Here is a 16,246-nt window from a genome sequence, read left to right as displayed (position 1 = left end):
GACAAGATACAGAAGTAGCCATTCCATTTCATACCTGTGAAAGGTGTAGATAGACTGTTCTTGGTTATTCCTTATTGAATCGGAGCCAGTGAGGAGGACATGTTGACTACTCAAGATCAAGGAGCGCATGAGTCAGGAACAACTTCTTTAGATATAACATAGACTAGACAGAGGGCATAAAAATCTGAATACTGATCAAGAGAAAACCAAGCACCTAGCTACTAACACAATGCAGGCTGTCACATCAAAGGATCAAGATGAGTCCTGAGCAATGTGGGGTCCGTCTTGGCGGTAAAGGTGAAATGTGGTGCTGTGGGAATCAGGAGATGTTCAAAGAACAAGGAAATTTTGGCTTTTGTTTTAGGAATCATAACTGATGTGAGCAGAATTGTATAGATCAGAATCTTAATCAATAATATCAATTAATGAATAACCATTCAAGACAAAAAAGGGCAACAAAGATGAGCAGAAGAATTTAGTTTAATAAAACCAAGGCTTCACAGGGCACCATGTTGAGCCCAACTGTCTCTCACACCAGAAATATACACTGTACCTTCCAGATACACTGCAACAATCGAATTTCCCAAAATCATGTGTTCTGTCTGGCCTCATGAGTTTGCATGTACTATTTCATTGGTCTTTCTTTTTGCCAGGTTCCTGGTTAGTCCATGTATTTGAAAGTTTTCTGCTGCTATAAGAAAAAGCCCAAGGTGGATAATTTGTAAAAAGAAAGATTATTTAACCCACTGTTTTAGAGACCAAAAGTCCAAATAGTGAGGTGTTGTATCTAATAAGGTCTCTCCTGGATAGAACACCTTATGTTGTATGGGTCACAGGTTGGGAGTGTGGGAGAGGCAAGGAGTATCAAAAATGATTGGATGGGCTGTTTCCTAACAATCTTTTGCTGAGAACCAACTCAGGGGTTCCAGAAGAGCTGCCTTAATCTAGACCAAAGGCAGTGTTCCCAATGACCTAGAGGCCTTCCGCTAGGCTCAACCTCTTAAAGGTTCTGTATCTTCTTATTAATATGATCACAAGATCACCAAGGTATCAACAGTTGCAGTGTGGGGCTTCTGATATCTTTTATAGATCTCCCCTTGATTGCATGCTCACCTACTTTACATACCATCTCCCATGGTGTTAAAGCACAGAACAATCATATTGCATAGATGATCTCATTTTGTAAGCAAGGAATAAAAACATGGAATGTTGAAGGAACATCAGCACTCAGAGTAAGTGTCAGATTCAAACCTGGGTAACTGAGTCTAGAGTTTAACACCTTAACTTCTACTCTATGCCCCTCTCAAAGTAGTGTTAATGCCCCTAGCTCTTATCATTACTGTGCCTTGCATATATTCTATGGTACTGTTTCCTATGTCTTTAGATTGTGGAGAAAGCATTGAGTGAATGTTTTAGTACCAGATGAACCTCTGTGTGAATGTATGCTGTTTGACATGGACATGGCTATAGTTAGATAAAAGCCTCACACTCATGTGAATTTGAGTGAGCCTTCCTCCTGGGGTGAGGCTCAAATTCTGAAGTTCCTATGGTCATACTATGAATGTTTACACCTATGAGTGTTTGTAAATAATTGTCCAAATGTGTGCAAGAACTAGCAACTGCAGCTTCCTCTACCCAGATGTTGACAGCCCAAGACTGCTCACCTACAGAGAGCTCCTCCCAAGACTAGCTAACTCTTCTTCCTGTGCTAAACATAATAAATGCAAGGAGGTTCCAGGTTGTTGCTGTCCTTGGTGCCACTCCATCAGAGTGGGCGTGGCCTACCTGACCCCAGCTTTTCTGTATGTACGTCTGTCTTTTCTTCATTCTCTCACTTCTTCTAACAAGGTTTACAGGATCACGCTACACAGACACAGCACATTAATCAATAGTAAATACTTGCTTCTGTTGTCTTCTTATTGGCTGAAATTAAATATTCTGAACATAAAATCCAATGAATTTTTAAATTTACAAACATAATTATTAACTTCAGGAAATGCCCCTCTTATATGCCAGATCTCAATTAGTAATGTAAGCATTGTCTTCAAAATCCAAGCCAAATATTTTGCATTATCCTTGACTTATCCCTTCTTCATTCTCATCAAAACCAAGTCCAATCATCTCTTCCTCCTAAAGTCTTCTGAGATTTTTTTTTTTCTAACCATATGTACTGCCATTACCTGTTCAAGTCTGAACATCTCTCAGTTATACCAGCCCCTTTGCTAGTGCTCTTGCTTTCTGGGCTTCTCCCACTCTAATCCATTCCTATTGCTAATATCACATGCCCTTATTCAAGTACCCTAAAAGGCTATTTCTCCCATACATCACAACCATTAGGATCCTGATTCCATTTTGGGAGGCGAACTTCGTCTCACTTCTTTGACAATATGATTCCTCTATCATTTAAAATCAAACCCATTCAGCTGAGTGTGTTTGTTCTTTACAAAATAGAAGAGTATTTAACTGGATTCCCATGCTACACACTCACCCACAATTTCACGATGAGTACTGTTTTTCTTTTCTTTTTTTACATATATTTTAAATTAAATTTTTATTTTTTATATATTAATTACAGTTTATTTATTTTGTATCCCAGCCATAGCCCCCTCTTTCACTCCCTCTCCATCCCATTCTCCCTCCCTCTTCTCCTCCCATGCCCCTTTCCAAGTCCACTGATAGGGGTCCTCCTCCCCTTCCATCTGGGCCTACCTTATCAGGTCTGATCAGGATTGGTTGCAGTGTCCTCCTCCGTGGCCTGGCAAGGCTGCTCCCCCCACCAGAGGGAGATGACCAAAGAGCCAGCCACTGAGTTCAAACAGTCCCTGTTCCCCTTACTAAGGAACCCACTTGGATAGTGAGCTGCCATGGGGTACATCTGTGCAGGGGTTCTAGGTAATGTCCATGAATGGTCCTTGGTTGGAGTATCAGTCTCAGAAAAGACCCCTGTGCCCAAATTTTTTGGTTCTGTTGCTCTCCTTGTAAAGCTCCTATCCTTTCCAGGTCTTACTATCTCCCCCTTCTTTCCTAAGATTTGCTGCACTCTGCCCAAAGTTTGGTTATGAGTCTCAGCATCTGCTTTGATACACTGCAGGGTAGAGTCTTTCAGAGACCCTCTTTGGTAGGCTCCCATCCTGTTCCCTGTTTTCTCCTTCTTCCAATGTCCATCCCATTTGTCTTTCTGAGTGAGGATTGATCATCTTATCCAGGGTCCTCCTTCTTGCTTAGCTTCTTTAGGTGTACAGATTTTAGTGTGTTTATCCTATATTATATGTCTAATATCCACTTATAAGTGAGTATATACTGTGTGTTCTTTCTGCCTCTGGGATGCCCCACTCAGCATGATCATTTCTGGATCCCACCATTTGCCTGGAATTTCATGATTTCCTTTTTTTTTTTTTTAAATTACTAAGTAGTATTCCATTGTATAAATGTACCACAATTTCTGTATCCATTCCTCCATTGAGGGACATCTGGGTTGTTTCCAGGTTCTGGCTATTATGAATAAAGCTGCTATGAACATGGTTGAGCACATGTCCTCATTGTGTACTTGAGCATGTTTTGGATATAGAGCACTGTTTTTCACAAGTGATCATTCATCATCATAAGAGGGCCTGAGAAATACATCTATATCCAGCTCTCAGAATCTTGGCCAAATGATTAATTTCATAGGACAGAGAGTCAAGAAGTGGTGAGAATACTTTGCTTTGTACAATGTTATACTTCTGATCAAGAATCTGTGGTGTTATTAATGTGCATAGCACCTTGGGAATTTTTTTTAACCTCAAAGAGACACTGTATTTGGAAGTTTCAGCAAGTCTCAAAGATTAAAAGTAACATTACTGCTAACAGGCCTACAGCCATCGACCCATTTTCTTTCCCTCTGGTGGTGAAGTAAAAGGCAGATGCAGTGATTTCAACCATTTACCCGTGATTCTGGTTGGTTCCTAGAGTCCCTTTTTATTTTCTTCATCAAAACTTTGTTGGTTTTTGCAAGTGCAAATATGTACTTCTCTACCACCCATATGCTACTGTATTCTGCAAGAGCCGTCACTGAACAGAGGTCTTTAATTTTGATTTTGCCAAGATCAGTTTTTACTGTATGGCTTGTGCTTTGGGGTTTCATGTGAAAAAATGCTTTCTCACCCCAGCAATATTTAAAAATTTTATATTCTACCTTATGTACTACGGCTTTACCTTTATATCTAGTTCTTACATATCTCTGGGGTTGCTCTTATACATGGCATAAAATCCAGACCCAGACTTACCTTCTGTATGAAGGTATATACTAAAAAAAGCCAGTTTTCTGAATACCATCCACCACATGAATTAGCACTCCATTTACTCCCTTTATTTCTATGTACAATGACATTTCTCTAACATGCCAGACCTTTCCTGCTGTGGGTGAGTTTCATTTGCTCTCTGGTCTGAACCATGACCTCAATGTTTTGAGTTACTGAAAACTGAAGGTAAAACTTTTTAACCTGGATGGCAAATCCTTTTCTTTGTCCTCAAATTTGCTGTGTCAGTTACTTCTCTGTTGCTGCAATAAAACATCATGACCACAGCAACTTGTAGAAGGAAGAGTTTATTGGGTTTATAGTTGCAGAAATGTGAGAGTTTATCATGTCACAGAATCGTGACATGAGAGCAGAGAGCAAGCATGCAGGACAAACAGCTGAGGGCCCCCTTCTTGAAGGGCAAGCAAGAGTCAGAGATGAGGTGAGCTGGGAATGGTGCAAGGCTTGGAAGCCTCAACATCCACCCTTACTGATGTATTTCCTCCAGCAAGACTATTCTTCCTAAACCTACCCACATAGTATTACCAGTTGGGGGGGTAATTATTAAAATACCAGAGCTCAGGGGAACATTCTCATTCAAACCACCACATTTGCCTTAACTGTTATTGTGGGTTCAATGTTTAGGTTCGATGACTTTGCTGAAAGTTCTAATTGAAATTTGTCACCCATGCTGGCTTTTAATTAATGTTGAATTTAACTTATGCAATAATTTTAACAAATGTTTAAATTTTCAGGTTTTCTCATCAATAACTGCAGTATATATCCTCATTTTCTCTGTTCGGGATGTTCTCTAGTACAGCTAATAGTTTCTTTGTTAAATATCTTGTGCTTCTAATCTTAACTTCAAGAAGGATTAGGGTAAGTGATAGCCTTCCCAGAGGAATGTGGGGAACAGAGAAGTACACATAACTCCCTTCCCTACCAAGCCCCCCCCCCCCCGTTTTTGTTTATGGTGTTTTGATTATCTGGGAGTGTCATATATTTCTGTATCAGTCGGCAGATTCCATCTTTGCCTTTCTTCATCATCAGGAATATTTCTAGAATGAGATCCCTGAGAAGAAGGCATGGTAGTCAGATTCCACTGTTTTGGCTCATCCCTTGCAGGCCTTCAGTCCATGATCGGGTGCATCAGCACCTTTAATTCAGGATGGTGTTGAGTGCTTATGAAGAAAATCAGGTGGCAGAACAGAGCTTCCCACCTCATGACAAAGAACTGAAAGAGGGGAAAAGAGACTGCTTCCAGTTTCCTGTAAGGGTGTAACCCAAGTGGCCTGAAGACTCCTCCCTAGTCATACATCTTAGATTTTGGTGTCCCCTCAGAATATCTTCCTGAGGTCTGAGCTGCAGATGCACTGGCCTTTGGGAAACATTTCGGATCTCAACTGTAGAAAGGCCATACTAGTTTAATGTCTTGTATATTGTTTTTATGGGGGGTTAAATATAACTACAAATTGGGCAAGATAGCTCACACTTTTAACCCCAACACTTGGAAAGCTGAGGTAGGGTTACTATGGGTATAAGGCTACCTAGGCTGTTTAATGGGTTCCAGGAATATAGTGTGAGATCCTATCTCAACAAAGCAAAAAAAAAAAAAAAAAAAAAAAGAAATAAAAATTATTACTACAAAAAAACCACTTGAGACTAATATATTAATAATATGTGGCAATAATATCTGGCCATTTTAGTCACTGATAACCTTTAGTTTTATAACAGAGTTTATTTATTAATTTATTTAATCATTTTACAGCCTGATGCCAGACCCCTCCTCCCCCTTCTCCCAGTCCCACCCTCACATCCCCTGCCCCCATTCCTTCCAGTTCTTCTCAGAGAAGGGGGAGTTCCTAAGGGGTGCCAACCCACTCTGGCACCTCAATTCACAGCAGGCCTAATCGCTTCTCTCCCACTGAGGCCAAACAAGACAGCCCAGCCTGGGGAAAGGGATCCAAAGACAGCAACACAGTCAGACATAGACCCTACTCCCCCTGTTAGGGGATCTCATGATGTCTATGCTGCAAATATGTTACATGGTTTGTGGTTCAGTCTCTGTGAGTCCCCATAGGCCCAGGTTAGCTTACTCTGTAGGTCACCTTGTGGTGGCCTGACCCCTCCGTTTCCCTCTATCCTTCTTCCCACCTTCTTGTGGAAGACAAGACTCTCTGAGCTCAGCCTATTGTTTGGTTGTGGGTCTCTGCATCGGTTTCCATCGGCTACTGGATGAAGCCTCTTGGGAGATTTGTGCTAGGCTCCTGTCTACAAGCATAGCAGAGTATCATTAATAGTGTCAGGGGTTGGCTCTCAAGTTATGTCTCTTTTACAGTTGGATCTCTGTGCTGAGCAAAGAATCACAAAATACATTCCCTGTGGACTTTAAATCTACAGATAACACAAGTAGTGTTTCAGTACTCCCAAGGAGGGATTTTCTTTTTAGCCATGTGGGACAAAAATGGTAATTGTGAAGGTTCGAAAACAATGGATTTTAGAAGTTTTATAAGGTTGCCACCAACAGCTCTCGCATGATTTTGTGGACAGAACTGATGATGATTATGAGTGTCAATCTCATGGAGTTATGGGGCAAGGCCACGGTCACTCAAGGTGGCAATGATGTTGAGGCCAGATAACACTCTGTAGTATGGAAGTAACAGTGCTGAGCTGGAGGCCAGGAGCTGGCCACCAGTAAACGTGAGCTTTGTTACCTGTTATTGATTCAAGGACTGAGGCATCCATTCAGTTGCTGTGTGGAATTGGCCAGCTGTCTAATGTTTACATCCTCAGTTTTCTTATCAGCCAGTGGGGATAGTACCGCCATACTACCTCATGTAGTGGTTTAACGTGAGAAAGTGAATGGCTGCTCTCTCTTTGTGAATCAGCGTGAAACTATTATATGGCTACCTGAGCATATGTGTTAGAGGAATTTTCCTCTGGAAAGGATAGTGTGGTGTGCAATAGTCCAGGGCATCTCAGGAAATTTTCTAATCCTAATTGCGGCTATTCTACTTGATATCTACTGTGGATAGGGCTGCCATTTTATTTTTCAATAATATCAGATCAGTGGACCCAAGTTCATTAGTCAAAAAAGTGCTTTAAAAAGTGCTGTAACCATTACAACCTCTACCACTTTGTGCCCCAAAGCCCAACAAAGGTAATTCTGCTTACCCTGTGTATAGAATTTGATTAATCATCTCAGTTACAATCCAATTTCCTTCTTCCACAGCCAAATAGCCAAGTAGCTTAGGCCACTGGCCAAACAGGGTGAAAGAAAGCACAGGTGAAACTTGGCTGTAATTCATTATTACAGGCAGGTGGGGCCAGCTTGATCCAGTGATAACAGGCACTGTTTTCACTTGAGAAAGACAGCAAAGTAAGTGTGAACATTGACCAGATTTAAGATGCCATTCACCCAGGTCTTCCATCATCACAGGATCTCACTGGGGGAATTCCAATTGGGCTTGCTGTATGGTGGCAGTCCTTCCCGTCTCCTTTTCCACATTCCCATCAAGCTGGATGAAACCCTCCCCCTTTGCAGTGGGTTAGTGGTGTTGCATAAACTATATTGAATCACTTGAGAATCACAGAACACTCTGAAAACACCCTCCTGACGCTTTGAAGGAGAGGAAGTAACAGTAAACATTTCCTTTCCAAACAAAAGATTTTGAAACATTACAGAATTCCTTTCTCTATCTTAAGGCCTATCTACCTGTCTTGCCTTGTGTAACTGCAGCTGAAGGTAACAGATTCAATATTGACGGAACAAAGGCTTTCCGACTCTCTATTCTAGGCAATGAAATCTGTAATATCTCTCCCACTTCACCCCTCAAATTCTTTCCATAATGACAGCCACAAACACATCAATTCTCCCGGCTTTTGTAAAACTCTTGTCTAAGGCAGGTGCTCCATGGGAAGGCAGCGAGTAAATCCAGGTCTTTTGGGTATTAAGGCTAACAGATTTCTATGGTGTCATTGTACTAGCTCTGCAAGTGCTGCCCAGCACATATTCATACTCAAAGCTTCCCTTTCTTCACTCCCTGCAAACCACAGCAGAACGACTAGACCTCTTCTATTACAAATCAAAAGAAAAATAATACCTGTCGGTTGGGCATAGTAGCAAATGCCTGTAATCTCAAAGCCGTCGCACTCCTGGGCTTGACCATAGCAAAGGAGATGTCACACAGGTTTATGGCCCACACCACAGGCAATTCGGCCATGCGGAACCTGGATATGAACCAGAAGTTAGAGCTGTACCGTCTGGAGAATCTGTACAACACCTGTTCTCCAAGTGTGGGTTTCCACCCCGTAGAGAGTCGCATATCAGATATTTACAGTATGATTCATAACAGCAAAAATCACAGCTATGAAGTAGCAACAAAAAATAATTTTATGGTTGGGGGTCACCACAACATGAAAAACTGTGTAGGAAGGTTGAGGACCACTGCTCTACAATATTTAACATACTGATTCTTCAACTTAAGCAAAGACTGGTGAGTACCTGGTGTGAATCTGACAAGAAGAGGCCAAGCAAGAGGCCTGTGGGGGCTGATTTACACATGTGACATATCCACAGAGTTTCCTGTATCGTTGGGAAGACTGGGGTGTATATGGCACAGCTGGCAAGTGAGTGAGTGCAAGAACGCCTCTATTTTTTCCGGTTCACTCAACTCTCTACAGGGACCTTTCCGAATGCCTGAAATCAGATTTCTCTCCATCTTTCAAAGTATTTTACCCTGCTTCTGCAACTCTTTAGATCTGAAGGGTGAGGCACCACTTGGTGACAAAAGATGTTTTCAAAAAATATATAGACTTAAACTTCACAGATGACCTCCTCTTAGATTACCAATGTGAAATTGTCTTCAACACCCACCTGCTTCTGAGATTAAAGCTGTTGTGTACTTGAAAACTAGGACCCCTGAACTACTGGCCTATGCAGGGCTAGGGAGCAAACAATCCCCTGACCCTTCCTCAGGCTTGAGAGTTGCTCTCACAGCTCAGAGCTCATAAGTGTATTAGCATAAGTGTACTTGTTCCATATGTTTTATTATAGAGAATCCTAGTTTAAAAAAAAAGAAAAAAACAGACGCATGAAGGACATGCCTAGCACAAGTTGAATAAGGGAGGAGACAGCACTCTACCCCCTCCCTAGCACCTCCTCACCCATCCAGAAACTTTTTGAATCCTACCACATAAGGACATTGTGAAGGCCTTGTTACTTTTGCGTGAGTGACTGGAGCAATGATTACCGCTGGGAATCCCAGCCTTGCCCCCTCTGAAGAGCTGAGCGGAGACAGACTGATGGAAGCCCTGGCCCTCTCACCATGAAGCTGCTATCCCCACAGAGCCAGGCAGCCACGTTCTTTAGAGTCAGGGCATCAGCAGAAAACTCAGGCTGGAAGGAGCTTATTAGGAACAACAGAGAAGCCTTTCAATGCAATCTGTGCAAAATTCCAAGCACTTTAGAGGCTCTGTTAGGGAATGTAGAGTAAGGCCAAGCGTGTATTCTTTATGACATTACAATAAATATAATTATTATAACTGTGGCTAAATAAGAAATTACATTTTTGGTTTAGGCCTCCAGTTCCTATATAACAAATTTACATGAAATATGTGTGTGTGTGCGCACACACACATATACACACATGTTCAAAGTATTGTTGAAGTGGTCAAACAAATATTTTAATATTACAATCTCTTTCTTCTTGATCTGACCTTGTTTTTTTTTTTTTTTTCCTTTTGTCAAATGGGTTGAACATTCAAGTCATTTAATCAGGAATGGCACATATTTTGTTGTTGTATGTTATTTTCTGTTTATCAGAATCTACATTACTATTGCTTTCTTACAATTAACTGAACTTCAAACACTTAGTTCTGAAGCTTCATTGAGAGAGGAAGAACATTAATTTTTTTTTCCTGCTTGCATTTAGGGTAATAAAGAAGAAAAGAAGCTAAGTATATGTTTGTTTCTTTGTAGAAACCTGTTTTTCTTATTTGGTGCATAACTGATTTTTATCTTTATTCAACTTGCTTGTTTTAATCTGAATGTCTTCTTTGAGTTTGAAAGGAATATCCACAGTGTGTTCTTTCAGAAAAATTCTGATTTTAGTAACTTCTCCATCTTCCCCAGTGCTTCAAATACAAGAAAGAAGTATTAATGTGAACTGTACAATTTGACCTTAGTTTTATATTTATTTTTCTTGTTTTTCTCTTATTTTATACTTTCTGTGCTTCCTGGAAAAAATTTACCCTCCCCTACTTTGTGTTCTATCTATCTATCTATCTATCTATCTATCTATCTATCTATCTATCTATCTATCTATCTATACATAGACACACACACACACATACAAAGAAGAGACTAACTTGCAGCAGATGTTCTGGTACTCTAGCTCTTACAGTCTTCCCACTCATTCTTTCACAGTTCTCTGAGCTGTAAGTATAGGGGTTGTGTTCTAAATGTACTGGTTGGGGGTGGACAACCCATGGTCAGTTGATCTCTGACATGTGACCAGTTATGGCTTCTATAATAGTCTCTGTCTTCTAGAAAAAAATAAAAGCTTCTTTGATGAGAGGTAGAAACTATATTTATCTGTTGGTATGAGGGTAAGTACTTAGAACGCAGTTAGAAATTACACTGGCTTAGGAAAGTAGCTATAGCAGGTTCTCTTCTAGGGCCCATGGCCTCCCCAGACATGAGTAGTTGGCTAAATTAATAACTACTCAGGCCTGAATTCCCTCTTATTGAACAGATTTTAAGTCCAATTAAGTGGCTGTTGGTTAGGCCCAGAATATGTGTAGCTATTGAACCTTTAGAGGTATCATGCCAAGCAAGTCATTGTAATAGTTCATATGCCTCTCAGCAAGATAGGACTATCGGTTACTTTTCTCCCTTGACACCTTACATTATACTTTCTTGTATCATGAGAGTTACTTGGAAATGAGGATTCTGGGTCAGATCCGGATTGAGTCCTTCAAGTCCCTAGTCAAGAGTGTGTGGCATCTTTAGTAATAGGGGCTTACTTTCTTTTTCTGAAAGGCACCAAGGGCAAGGGCAATAACCTATATTGTTTGGGTGGTCTGTTGAACTCCCCTGACCAATAACTTGAAAGGCAGTTTTCCATCCCTGGCAGCAGAGTTTTTGTTAGATAGCCTATGATTTGGGGGAATCAGTGTCTTCCAAGTGCCCTAACTTTAATAGATATAATGTAATTTTAACATAAACAATTCCCTACGGCTTTTTTCAAACATCCTATTGTTATTTCTCTTACTCTTTCCTCTTCCTTAGTGTTGCCTTTTTCTCCCCACCTCTCCAATTAAGTCTCCCCTGCCAATTTCCCCCATTTTCCTCATCTCTATTGCTCCAATAACCCTATACCCTACAGTGTTCCCTGCTTACTTTTCTGGCTTCTACAGTTACTCCAGGTTAAATACTTACATCTAAAGATTCCAAGCTAGCATCCACAGACAGGACAGAACATGGAGCATCTGTCTTTCTGGGTCTTGGATACTTCACTCATTATATTTTCTAGTTCCATTCATACCTGAAATTTCATGATTTTACTTTTCTTTACAGTTAAATAGTATTCCATTGTATATGAGGACCATATTTTCATTATCCATTCATCATTTGAAGGGCATTTAGGTTGTTTCTATTTCCTGGCTACTGTGAATAGAGCAGACAGACAATGAGTGTGACCAGTATTAAACCATACCTTCACATCCATTTTTAATGAACATGTCAATAGCAGTGTGTGTTTTGGTGTGTTGTTGTGTGGACTGAGGAAGAAAAATTCCACTGAAGTATCTAACAGAATGTCTTCACTTTCTCCACACATCTTATTATGCTTTTCAGATATTTTTTTATTTTTAATTGGCTTGATAATTGCATGTGTTTATGGCGTACAGTGTGACATTCAAAATATGTATACATTTTGTGATTATTCTACTAGGATAATAGGCAGATCTATCTTCAATTGTTTGCCATTCTTTGTGTTGAGAACATTCAAACTTCTCTCTACTAGCTATATTGAAATAGCCTATTAATTTTTGTTAATTGTAGTTATCTTCCTGTGATACAGAATATTACAAGTTATTCCATCTAATCAATTTTACCCCAGAGTCCATGAAATCTTCTCTTTATCCTTCCCATCCTATTCCTTGTCCAATAATTTAATTTGCTTTCTACTTCTATGGGTCCAACTTCTAAGATGAGCCTCATTTCTGGTCAAATATTTTTATACATGATAATAAGCTTGATTGACCCTAGCTAATATACAGATCTCCCTCCAAAAAAGGCTAGTGTTTGGGGAAAAAAATCTCCTACACTCCTCCAGACTTCAGCAAAGTTGTAAAGATGGCCGAACATTTCATTTGCAGAGCATTTGTGTTAAGCATCAATGACACGAATGGTCTAGGGAGCAGTAACAACACTTTGTATAACTGGAGAGTCAGATTCTCATATTAACAATACAAGTGAACAAGGCACCAAGGAGAATACTAGCCAAGAGCTACTGTGTGCAAGAAACAACGTTACGGAACCAACTTGGATTCCTTTACTGGTGCTTACTGGTTGGGGATGGACTGATCGCATGTCTGTCGTGCTCATTATTCTGGACTTTTGTATTGAAAGGCTTATAGTTTAGAATGCTTTCCATCCAAATAATAAATACTCATTACTGCCCTAAATAGGGATTTTGAGCCCATAATAAAACTCTTGAGGTCTTGAGCCAAATGACCTTCAAAGACTATTCTGTGTCAACACTTGTATTCAGAAATTTCTTTCACAAAACCAGGAAGGAATTCCAGTGTGCCATGGTGTTTAATGTTCTGAAGGACTCTGGAAGAACATTCTCTGTGATGGTTTCCTCTTCTTCCTCCCCTCCTCTCTCCTCCAAGAGTCACAGAAACCATAGTGATTCTTTCCAAAGCTGCACACAAACCCTTAATAGGCCACTCTTGACCTCTGTCCCCTGAATGTCCTTATGTGACAAGCATTCTGCCCCACAGCCATTGGAAACAATGCCACACCAAGGTTTAGGAATGAATCTGAACAAAGGAGCCTTTGACAGTTTCGTTTGTCATTCTCATTACAAATACAAAACAATGGTGGGTTGTACCCTTTGTGCCCAGTCACAGTTCTTCATAGTTATCCACTTCTTTCACCAGACAACATAGAAATATTTTTCTCTGGTGTCTGGCTGCTGTGTCTCATCTCATAGAACCTTTGGTATATAAATCCTCTCTGCTTTTCTGTTGCTAATCTATCTTTTTCTAGTTTGGTGCTAGCCATAGAGACAATGTCACTTTTACTTCTCTAAAAGCCTAATAGAAATTATAAATACAGAAGAAATATAGAAGAATTTGCTGTTGGGGGAACCTCACTGCCCTGTGTTTATCTGTGCAAGGATTCACAAATATTACAGCTCCACTGAAAGTGGCTGTGTGACACTGACAGTCCATGCAGCATTCCAGAACCTCAGAGGTCTTGTCTGGAAAGCGAGTTAACAATGTTATACAATGCTATGAAGAGTGAAAGATGACATTATCAAAAAACATTTCCTGGACATTGAAAACATCTGATTTTAAATGTGTAGTTGTGCATACTATTATATACTCAGCAACCATCAAAGTCTTTGCTGAACTATTACTCTCACAGAGAAGCTTAAGTAATTTGAAATTTGATAATATTGAAATCCTATGAAGATCAGTCTTCATCATCAATGACTGAATCCAAATCATATGATGGGTATCTCATTTTTCATGACAGCAGATTCCAGTTTGGGGGATTATGACTGTGGTGGTGACTCCAGTTCTCTAACATTGCCATTTTTGCCTCACAAGAGTAACTCCCATACAAATCCCAAATAGCTTTGATCTGGATTAAAATCAAATCCAGTATCTTCCCCATCCTTCTTTTCTAAATAAAAATTCATTGCTGAAACAAATTACCTGCCATTCTGTTAGTATACCTCACTAGAGCCCTCTGCCCTTCTTTTGTTTCAAATAAAGCTGATGCCACAATATCTGATTTGATTAACTACAATGTCCACTCAGCTGCTTGATTAACTGCAGAGTCCACTTGCCCTCCCGAGGAGCAAGGACTTCCCTTTAGCTACAGGATGCAGCCAGGCAGTTTATGCTCACATCAGCGGTGAGACCTGCTTCCCTTGGGGATAAGGGAGCTGTTATTGCAGTGGAAGAGGAACAGCAAAAGGAGAGCCATTCTTTCTTTGTTTCATCCCAGGCCCCATGCCCCATGCCCCACACACAAACAGGCCACAGGTTCTCCGTTCCCACCTTAGAGAGAGAACTGAAAAGTCACAAGAGAAACAGATAGGCTTGCTAAACATCTGGAATAAACTCCCTGTTCTATTGGAAGAGGCAGACAGAAGGACAGTTCAAGAGAGTTTCTTGATTAACAAGTGTGGATGCTTCAGTTCCAAACTTCTTCCTACAGGAAGGCACAGCTCTTCAAGAACTTACCTCTTTAATGTCTCTTGCTCTTTCTCTCTGTCTGTCTCTCTCTCTTTCTCTCTCTCCTCATTTTGTTAACTGTGGAGGGAGCACTTGGGTTGGCTGAGTGAAATGTGAGATTCAGGGGGATTTGGTGGTTTTACTGTTGTCATTTTAAGTCAAATTTGAGGGCTCATATTCTAGTTTTACTCTTTTGTACCATTGTGAGTTGTGACAAATTAGCTATCCTTCTTGAGGGATGAAATCAGTTCTCCTTCACATGGCTGTAGTGAAGATGAAGTATGGAGGTCTATGTAAAGAGTATCATAGAACACTTTACCAACAATGAAAGTCTTGGAGATTCTCATCCTTAATTCTTCCAAGAAGTCAAAGTTGAAATTGGAATCTCTTGTCCTGTTACCTGCAGACACCATTTCTTTCTCCTGTGAAGCCTCAGTAACATTTGTGAAAGGCTGTAGACCTGATGGACCCTGAACAAGGCAGGAAAAACTTGAGGCTGGTGTGAAAGACAACAGGGTGCAGGTCCTTTCCATAGCTGCCTGAGATCAAGGCAGGAGGTTCACGCTGCTGATGTTAACTAAACACCATTTGTTTTGGAGTTGTATTCTCTGCCCTTTTGTAAAACACCTGGCTAAATGAATGTATTTAAGTGGGAAATGGGGAGCAGAACTAGCATTTGTTCAGTGCCTAGTATGTGGCAAATATTGATAGGCACTGTGACATTTAACTCACAGGCTGGCTCTGGAAGATGTGTGTTAATTCCATTTCAGAAAAAGAAAATGATTTTTAGAGAGAGTGACTTGTCTATAATTGAAAGTGGGTAAGTGGGAGTCTTTCAGGGTTAAGCTTTATCCTGAAGCCTAAAATCCAAGTCTTTGAGACTTGACAAGCAGATCCACCAACAGATGCTACAGAGTCAAAGCCAATTGTCAGGCAAGACTCTCCAGGCCCACAATCGCAGATATTCCTCATTAGAAAGTCTTGTCTAAATGTTTCACACTCATTTCAGTGACATTGACATAGGAGACAGATCTTGGCCGACCGGCATTGAGACCAAGCTTAGTTTTGCATTTTAGGCACTCAGCTAATCTCACCAGCCTCATTTCCTTATCTAAGATACCAGAACATGAAACTGCTCTCACAGAACATGTCAGCACAGAGCAGGTACTTTCAACATAGGCATTCTGCATTCAGGATAAGCCAGCATTGTTGTATGTGCCATGACTCCAGCAGTGGGAAAGCAACAGCATGCGTGAAACAGTAAGAGCTCCCTTCTGCCAATAGGAGGTGGAACGTTTGACATGGAGGGCCTGGAGAGGCAGCTCAGTGGTAATAAGCATTTGCTGCGCTTGCAGAGGTCGACATTTCTGTCCTGAGCACCCACACTGGTAAGCAGCACACGAGCACTTAAAACTCCAGCCGCAGGATGCCCTCTTCTGGCCTACACACACACACACACACACACACACACACACACACACACACACACA

This window comes from Psammomys obesus, unplaced genomic scaffold (genome assembly GCF_907164565.1).
Source record: "Psammomys obesus unplaced genomic scaffold, mPsaObe1.curated_primary_1811, whole genome shotgun sequence".
NCBI classification, from domain to species: domain Eukaryota; kingdom Metazoa; phylum Chordata; class Mammalia; order Rodentia; family Muridae; genus Psammomys; species Psammomys obesus.
Note: the sequence above shows the minus strand (reverse complement) of the source record.